This window comes from Helicoverpa armigera, chromosome 24 (genome assembly GCF_030705265.1).
Source record: "Helicoverpa armigera isolate CAAS_96S chromosome 24, ASM3070526v1, whole genome shotgun sequence".
NCBI classification, from domain to species: Eukaryota; Metazoa; Arthropoda; class Insecta; order Lepidoptera; family Noctuidae; genus Helicoverpa; species Helicoverpa armigera.
Genome location: NC_087143.1, coordinates 8,970,390 through 8,980,244, shown reverse-complemented (window position 1 = coordinate 8,980,244; position 9,855 = coordinate 8,970,390). Strand labels below are relative to the sequence as shown.

The following is a 9,855-nucleotide window of genomic DNA, read 5'->3' as shown; positions in this document are numbered from 1 at the left end:
CGGAGGCAACGGTCTGGATTGGGTCATGTTGTGTTTAAATTATGCTGGAAGGAAATATAGCGGAGATGCCATAAGGAAGGTAGGTCAGGCGCCTTCTTGTAGGTCAAGCAATGTTTGGCAGGCGTGATCAGTTACTAGAACTAACAAGACGTTAGGGTTCCTGGTCAAATCATCAGTCGTCAATTTCTCATATAATTCCTAGTCCAACTTGCATTGTATGTCTTTCTCAGAGTCAACCCTTAAAATATTGTAAGCACTTTTTTTTACGTAATTATCGTATATCAATACATACCGAATGTAATACCCATTATGTTTTAAAAAGAGTAACCATGGAGTTTCTTGCCCGTTCTTCTCCATAGGAAGCTACTTTTGGAATGGACAACTAGAATCAACTTTATTTATAATTTTTGACGTTCATAAGTGCTCTGTGCTTGTGAAGGCCTAAATGAAATAAATGATTTGATTTGATTTGAAAAATCAAAAATAATCTTTCAAAAAATGATTTTGATTGATTGATGATTTTATTTTGAAAATAAACCAAAGAATTTATATACTTTAGTTACTCAAAACTTGCTATCCAGTTATTTATTCCCTCAATTAAATCACATTATGTAATACCTACATTTAAATAGCAAAGATACAATTTGTAATGCTTGTTAAAAGTAACATTATATTGAACCTGATATTTCCGTCTGAATGTGTAAACAAAATATGGTAACTAAGTATTTATAATTACTTTGTGTAAATAGATCCATTATTGTTTTGAGAACTTACAAGTAAATAGTAATTAGTATTAGTATAGTATTACAGCTTGATAATCTGTTTCTATTGTATTATTATGATTAGTAGTTTTATTACTCAACAATTTAATTTTTAATTATTCAGCAGTTCATTTGATTTAGGAATCATTATAATATTGTTTTAGTTTAAGAATAGATAATAATTAGATTTACGTTTGTATCATTGAATTTAAATCTATGTAAGAATAATCTAAACTTATTTATTTTAAAGATAAAAAAACTAAAAAGTAAAAGTGTGCGTCGGCCGGGAATCGAACCCGGATCAACTGCTTGGAAGGCAACTATGCTGACCATTACACCACCGACGCATCTGTCAGAGCGTTCGAAATACCCATTTGATTTCTAACGCTCTCTTATCTACCGGTCGCGTCGTGCCACGATGCGCGGTGACGTCACAATCGAGTGATCTCGATACTTTTTGCACGTTTTGTAAAAGCAATTGTTGAAATAACTGTAATTTATGTATTGGGAACACCTAGATATCTATACACTTAGTGTTATTTTCATCTAATCTAGTGGAATACCTACTTACCTAGTAAAAGCAGGTAAAAATAACTAACGTACCTATTTGTCAAATTAACTTTGTAATTATTTGCTTGTCACTAAGAAGGTTCGTCATATTTTTTTTATATTTTTGGCTTCATTTCCAAATTCAAATTAGAAAACGTCACTGGCAACCAGAATTTATTCGTTCCATTTTTAAAAATGCATTCGTCACGCGATATGGATGTGACCGCCATTTCTGTTTACATCTAAAATAATAACATTTTCGATGTGTGTGTAATTTTGAAAATGGAACTGACAGGTGTAAACTTAAAAGTAATTTAATTGCTATGAGTTATTTGATTTTAGTCTTTATTGCAATTGGCATAAAACACATATTTCCTTAACAGTTTTTATTACAATTTTATTGAATTAATTCAAGCATTTATGGTCTTTATAGTTAGAGTGATAAGGTCTATTATAGCTTGCAGTCTTTCCCCTAACAACCGTAAGACATGACATATTTTCTTGAGACAACTAAAGGTTCCGTACGAGTGGTTTTTGTGGGAATTTAGGGTTCTCTACGGTGCGGAAGTAAGAAATTACGTTGATTGCAAGGGGATGATAATTATTTAAATTCACATGTGTCGTGTAAGCTTATCTTTTAAAGGAATTGCAATCTTTTAGGGAAGAAAGAAATTTTTATATATGTATTATTTCACTAAAATAGTGCCTTAAAGTTATAAAACAATAAAAAAACCCGTTTCTTTATTAAACGTACGTTACAATACAATAACAATTAAAAAACGTTTAGCTTTTAAAATTAAAGAAAGTTGGTCCATATGGTTCTCGGTATATATTTTTATTATTTTATACCATAACCATTTAACGGGTTTCAACATTTGGGAGGTATCACAAAGTAATTATTTAGAAAGTGCACAAAAAAGTAACAAAACGCAAACCTATAAAAAAAAAATCGAAAAGGTTTTTCGAATCCAAATCTTGCAACATCTTAGACGCAGTTTAGAAATGTAGCATAGCTACATCAAGATCAGTCTAACCAAACGTGAGATACTAGCGCACAAAAAACATACATGTCAAACTGAGCAAAACCTCCTTTTTTAGAAGTCAGTTAAAAAATTATAGTATACATTTTTCGGCTACAAACTTTCTTATCATATCAAGCACTAAAAAACTTTTAATATTCTAATCTCGACTTAACCGTTATCTGACACTAACTTTATCCAGAGAAACACCCTTTTAACATTCCCCAGTTATCTGGCTGTTTTACAAACTGCCCGCCAAAGCTTTGATGGGCAAAGTGTAGATAAATTTTAGGGTCAGTCGGCTCTTGATAATCTCTTATGCGGGTAGCTTTAAAAGTAGAAGTTAATAGTATGGTAGAACATGGGATTATGTTTAATCTAGAATTTTTAAGTAGTTAGGATCTAATAAATATGTTTTAGACAGGTAAAATTAAAACCTCTTAGGTATTTACCTACTCAAATAGGTCTTTTTACACCGCACAAAGGAAAGAAACATTTATTTGCGTAAAACATAGGTGATACCAGTTTTTACAGAAGTAGGTTCCAGCTATATTCTGCCCAACTTGGCATGCAATAATAATATAATTAGCAAAATTTTTTTAACGAAATATATACCTTTAATGGCGTCCAATGCAGATTTCAGACACGGTGGCTGTTCTCATATAAGGAGATCAATCAGTCGCGCAGGCTCCTGAAAATATAGAAGTAACAAATAAAGAAGCTTTTCTGTAGTGGTAAAAATATTTTTTTTAATCTGTTGACTCACACTAACTAAGTCCACATCTATATAAAAAGTATAGAAACATGATTCAATATGAATGATTAGCCGCTTATTAATTTTATTAACAAAATATGTTAACATCAAACATTTAATTTATAATCAATGAAGAGTTCTCATGAGCAAATACAAAATTATTACTGCGACTGCACCGAAATTGAGGATGTTTTCGGAAAATTTATTAGAAATGCATAATATTATGACCGTGTTGTAGTTTAACACACATGTTTTATATTTTTCCCACGGTCAATCAATACTGGTGTTTTCCGGTTATAACTGGCTTTGAGCGGTGATGTTACATTACTTACCTACCTTTAACAAATACTGTGCTTATAGACAAATTGCTGTTTTGCTGCAGTTTCACTTGAATCCCGAGGGAATTACTTTCATCACATGGATAAAAAGTATCTTATTTTAAGCTAGATTCCTGCCTAGTTTCACCAAGATCCAATTGCTAGTTTTTGCGAGAAGTGCGCAAACATCCATACACGTATCCTTTACATGCATCTATTCGTAATTAAGTTTTTCGCTTTTATAATTTCAGTAGGAAGTAGAATAAGTAGGAATAATTGAAGGGATTCACTTTGGGACAGGTAAGTATATTTTCACACTAGAGGTAGGTACCCAATTACTAAGACCCTATCCAGTTATTTACGTGCTCTGAGCACCTCACCTCATAACCATAAAATAATTATCATAAACCATCTTCGGTTTGCGAAACTTCGGTTATCTTCAAAGCGGGCCAGCGGTTCAACATGTGTATGTTTGTAAAAATGCTTTTACAACGCCATGAAGAAAGTATTTTACGAGTTTTTGAGTTTCTTCTCTTTGATGTTACCTAATTTTGCAATGCGTGTGATATTCTGTGGCGTTAGATCTATGGGAATGGTAGTTTTTCTGTGGGGTTTTTGCGTCATCAATAAGTTTTTTTTTTATTTAGAGAGATAATATTGCGGTATTGTGTAAGAACTGTTAATTAAGTTTTTGGTTACCTTATGCCATGGAATTGACAATATACCTCTTTTGTTTATTTAAAACATTAAGTTTTATTATTACATACTTAATTTTTCTTGAGTAAATGGTTGAGTAAATCTTTAGAAATTTTCAGGTGGATGATTAAATATGGATAAAAATAAAAATGAACATCTCGGACCGACATATTACATTTTTGTTGGTATTTATAACTCTTTACATGGTTAGACAAATAAAATTCTCTCAGCCTACAAAAGCAAGAAAACCTGAGAATCACTAAAAAGTTCTATATTACTAACGTGTAACATCCAAGTTGATAACATACGTCTAGTATAGCCGCCAAGTCTGCTTGCAGTTAAGTGAAAAGGTGTAATCGCACAGTTTTCAATTCAAAGATGTTACTGAACCGGTTGTGTAGGAGGCATGGGAGAGGTGCAGCCAAGTTCGAGATAACATTGGTTTGATGAAACTACATTAGAAGTGTGCGTAACCTAATAAAATAAGCTAAGCTTGTAAATTATATGATTGATAGAATATCTAACTAAGGAACATTGGCTTATGAAGTTATGATACTATATTAATAGAGCGTTACATGCTAAAATAAGCAAAGCTTATGAGTTATGATTTTTAAGTATTCGATTTTAGGTAGAACTTTTTTTTAAAGGCGTTTATTTAAATACCTATTTGAATACACGCTATAAAAATACTTCATTGTGAAACTAATGCTCAATCCTTCTCCGTGTGAGAGGAGGCCTGTGCCCAGCAGTGAGACGATAAAAAGGCTGTAACTATAACTAACTAACTGAAACTAACATTGCCTGTCAGACATTAGCAACTGGCTTATTTTTGATAACGGTATCCTAAAAACAAATTCTAAAAAGGACCTCATATAAAAAGAATAGTTAATTCAAGCCAAACTTACTCACAATTCACTTACCAAGATAAAACTTAGCACTTGGCTCCCACTTGAACTTTCCATAGTTTTATCAGCGAATGAAACTGTAAATGTTGAAGGACTTGGCTCGAGTTTTACATTAACTTTTAAACGAATAGAAATTAACGCATTTATAAGAGATCGTTTGGCGGTGCCGACGGATGGAGCTAGTCATGGTTGTCTTGTCCCATGGTTTTTATAAAAATATTGGTTGATATCGCGTAAGTAAATGGTTGTTTTATCTCGTCTGGCCAACCAAGGGCTGGCGCCTGAAGGGTGTTGTCGTTAAAAAAGTTGACATCAAAATTTATCAATTAGAATTTTGATGACAACTTTATTCGCATTATTCAAAAGTAAAGTAACTAAAATATATTTTGTTTATATCTTTAAAAGCTTTATGATCAAGATGAAAGGGTATTCTACCCAGAGTTAGAAAACACCTCTTATTATACCAAATATGCTACATACCTACATTGTATTTTTACTTTGCATGTAGGTATTAATACATATGCTATTGGAGAATACACCAACCAATCCTATTAATTTATATGTAACAAAAGATAATGTAGATGGTGGTAACCCTGTCTGCACTTAAACTTGAACAATAAAATGTCTTATTAGTGCAGTACGAGAACTAAATGACTCTAAACCTGTCCTAAGATTTCATTCAACTACACATACAAGTTCCATAGTTTCTAGTAAGACACACTGCAAACTCCTAGTCGGCCGATAGTTTGTTTGGGCTCATAAATCAGTATGAAGATGAATGGTAGTACGCACATTACAAAGATCAGGTCTTTAGCCGGTATCAGACCGACTGAAAACTTTGATTGGGATCAATATTTTCTTTAAAAATGTTAGCAGCTATCGGTCAACTGTTCGGCCGACTGTTTAGTCTCCAGTGTGTGGTGTTTAAACCTTGCAAGGATAACTAGATGCGCTTAAATTCCTCTCTATAATTAGCTGAGATCTTAACTATAGATCCTTAAATTATATTACATTAGATACTTTGTCTCTTTGGTTCGAATACACAAGTTTATATTTGCATATGAATGCTGTAAGTATGTGCGAAGAAACTCGCTGATTCAATTTAAATGTTGTTTCTGGAAGCTGTTTGGAACTTTGGACCTTAAAAAATATTATTTTGACAATCTATATGTTTTAAGAATGATGTTAGCAAGAAGACGCCAAAATTGAATCACGATCTAGAAAGCTCTTGAAAGACAAAAGCTGAATTAAAATACCCTGCCTAAGACTTTCATCAACTAATATTTAATCATTTAAGCTGAGAACAAAAATTGAAGACAATAATGTTCAACAGTACATAGTAACATTCAAAGGGGATCAAGAATCCCTTCCCCCGAGCTACGAATCCTAAGAAGCAAACGCACTCAAATGAGCACAGTCCACATAGGAAAAGCACACTTGACCCGAAGGATGTATGAGAAAACTGTTACTCATCCACACTTACACTAAGTACCTCGAGTGTTTCCTAACTCTTTGATTGACTGTTGACATTGTTCGGTGACAACTGTCAGTTGTTTACGGAGATTTTGAATATAGAACATATCTTTGGGGTTCCAGAAGATTTTTCCTGTAGTTTTTGGAATAAATGGCGTTGTTTTACTTCGAAATAATAATTAATGGCGTTCTGATATGAGTTTTTTTGGTATTGGCCATGCTTTAAGTGTAAAATTAAACAGTTAGAATGAAGGCAGATAGAACTCTTTGATTGGAAAAATGGTCTAGGATGAACCACAGTAATATTACTGATATGTAAAGAAATATACACACCCAAGTAAGTATTTCTTAGCAAACCTTAGCTAAGCTATTCCCATAGAATCATGTGCTAACAAACGTAAATATTTTAAAACAATTAATGCTGTTGTAATTTCCGACAGTTAACTTCAGGCAAATAAACATAATGGTTGCGTTCCGGTCTTGATTACTGTCGCAAGAAGTATTATTGTAATAATTTGTGCCATTGCATATAAAATTAACTAGTATTTTCTCATACGGAAAGGGAATAGGGATTTCATGATATAAAAGCAGGCTATGATATTAAAGGAAAATTCTAGATTTAAGAAAAATAAAACAATGAAAGACTGACTTTCATTTATTTATTTATTTAAAATACTTTTTGCACATTGTACAACGGCGGACTTAACGCCTTAGGCGTTCTCTGCAATGAAAACTTTCAATGAAAACTTTCTTCGCGTTAACGGATAAGAACTAGTATAAGTTCTTAGCTGTCTAACACTAAAATATTTTTTCAAACCGGACCAATAGTTCCTGAGATTGCCGTTATCAGCAGTGACCCAAACAAACGACAAAAGTTTTTCCTTTAAAATAACAGATAAAAGCAAACCCTAACTTTTAGAAAGATTCGATATCAAATATGAAGCAAAAAACAAAGGTACACATGATGAAACCACTACAAAAGTCATGCCATCCTAATCACAATAGATTTCAGTTCACAAGTGACATTACCAGACCTAAGGTCAACGCCCTTATGACGCATGCTCATCTTTCTACTTATTTATATATACCTCTGCCATCTACGTAAATGTGTTTACTAGTGTCAAGGTTTTTTTGTCAATGAAATGCTGTATTTTTATATATGGTAGTACTACTATTTCTATTAAGTCGTTAAGTTAGTTTCACCGGATATTCCATGGGGAACAAAATGACTAGCGGAGGTGCCATAACGGAAAATCTCCTAAGAAAGTAACGCGTCAAAATGCGGGTGTTCGGGGGACGAGGAACGTTACTGTCTTCGCCCTTGTACGCTTTCTTTGGACCCGATCATTTTATGCAATACCAAAAATCGTTGACAGATGTCTCAAAGAACCAGAACGCCTCGTTAGTTCACTCGTAATTGATCGTTTTGGTAAAGCCCGCCATATCATGTTGAAGAAGGCGCCTGACCTACCTGCATTATGGCATCTCCGCTCAACTTTCCTTACTCCGTAGTATATTCTTATTTTGGTCTATCTGCTGTTAGTTTCTATAGTTTTCTTGTCATTGACAATAATTGGAAGAGGATGTTCAGCAATTGTATGAGAAGTTATTTTCTTACGTATGTAATTATCGAGTAATATTTGCAATGACTTGCGTACTTCGTTAAGTTGTTAAGCAAACAAATAAATTGCAGGTTTCCTTGTGATTTCTTATACTGTTGGAATGTTAGGTATTCTTTTAAGTGAGTTTTGTACGAGGAAAACTATTCTAAGTGTATGAAATAAAACGATTAATTTTATCATCTATATACTTATCAATGTGGACAACATAAATATTTAATAGTTTGAACAAATACATTTCAATTATCTTAATTATTTGTCTTCACATCATTAATAAGACCATATTTGCGTGGGAACTCTAATATATCACACTTATAATATAAAGTCAAAAGTTTGTATGTACCTTACCTATGTTACCTTTGTACCCTAAGAAATAAGATTTCCGATTATTCACTATTTATCTTCGAGGTCATCTCAAACTTTACTTCTATAGATGTTATAAAATAATTCATTTGTTGCAAGATTGCATAATTTGAGTCAGTCGTGTCATAAACGTATGTAAGTGGTATTAATGTGAGCTTGATTACTTATTAAGCCTTTTGTTAAATTTAGAGACATCTGGACTCTTATTAGGAACTTCTAAGTAACAGACAAGGATATGAAACTTTGCCCAATAGATAGGAACTTTAATGAATATCATGGGGTTGATAAAGCTGAATATAAAAGTGATAAAAATAAGAATTTTAGTAATGTTATGAAAAATATTACTATAAATACCAATGGTAAAGATAAGATCCGTGAGGAAACTAAAAGTTATAAAACAAACACAGGTAACTTAACATTAGTCACTTCCGAATCGCTTCCGACTGGACTGCATCCAGCTGACTCATTTACAACCTTATTTCCAAGAACAGAAGATCTAAATTAGGAAGAGTTTACAAATGATGACGTTTCTTCATTAAAGTGCATTACTCCGGATCCAAGGGTTAATTGGAAAAGGAATTTGAACTTTACGTCGACGACATTAGAATTGATATTGCCTGATCATTTTAATTATGGTTTTTGACTCATTCTTGGATTTCAAGTGAATGGGATTTCCGAAATTTTTGACATTGCTTTAGTACGGAGTGCATAGTTTACATTTCAGTAACGGGATAAATGCATCCTTGGGTTGAAAATTGCTATATTTAAAATAGCTGAGCTTTTACGAATAGACTTATGGGCTTCCATTGAATTTATTTTATGGTCAGAAATGCATTCAAAGTCGTTGATATATTCATACGTCATTGATGTGAATGAATGTTTTGAGAAAGATGTGTTCACGGAAATACCTTATTTGTATGTTTTGTATGAAATTCATCTGCATCAATAACGGTTTATGGAGGAATTTAATGTTTCTGCTTATTGACTAGACGGACTGTCTATAAAGTTCATTACCATCTTCCCTAACCTATTTCAATTTTATTTGTGGTTGATGCATCATTTCTTCTTTTTCCATACTTTTCACGCAATCAATCCATCGTTTCTTTTGGTTTTCCAATACTTCTACATCCATCCGCGCTATTGCCTAAGACCTTCTCACTACATGATCCTCACTCACAAGCCCTTATCATGACAGAAAGATGACAAAACTCAAAAAAGATTGTTTCTTTCAATCAAACGTTTATCTTACTTGACTTTTTCAACATTAATACCACCTTATCTTTGGATGAAGTCATTATCTAATCAAAATTTTGATATTTTTCTCACACCTGCTTTACTATGATCAATGCTGCTATTTTTGGTACTGAAGATAAAATAAGAAGGAAACTTAGGTATTGTA

At 32.8% G+C, this 9,855-nt stretch overlaps 1 non-coding gene across 1 annotated transcript; it reads right to left on the bottom strand.

The window, feature by feature from the left end:
• Nucleotides 1-1,036: 1,036 nt before the first annotated feature.
• Nucleotides 1,037-1,108, bottom strand: Trnag-ucc (transfer RNA glycine (anticodon UCC)). The gene has a single exon. It is a non-coding gene; the product is annotated as a tRNA-Gly (tRNA).
• Nucleotides 1,109-9,855: the final 8,747 nt, after the last annotated feature.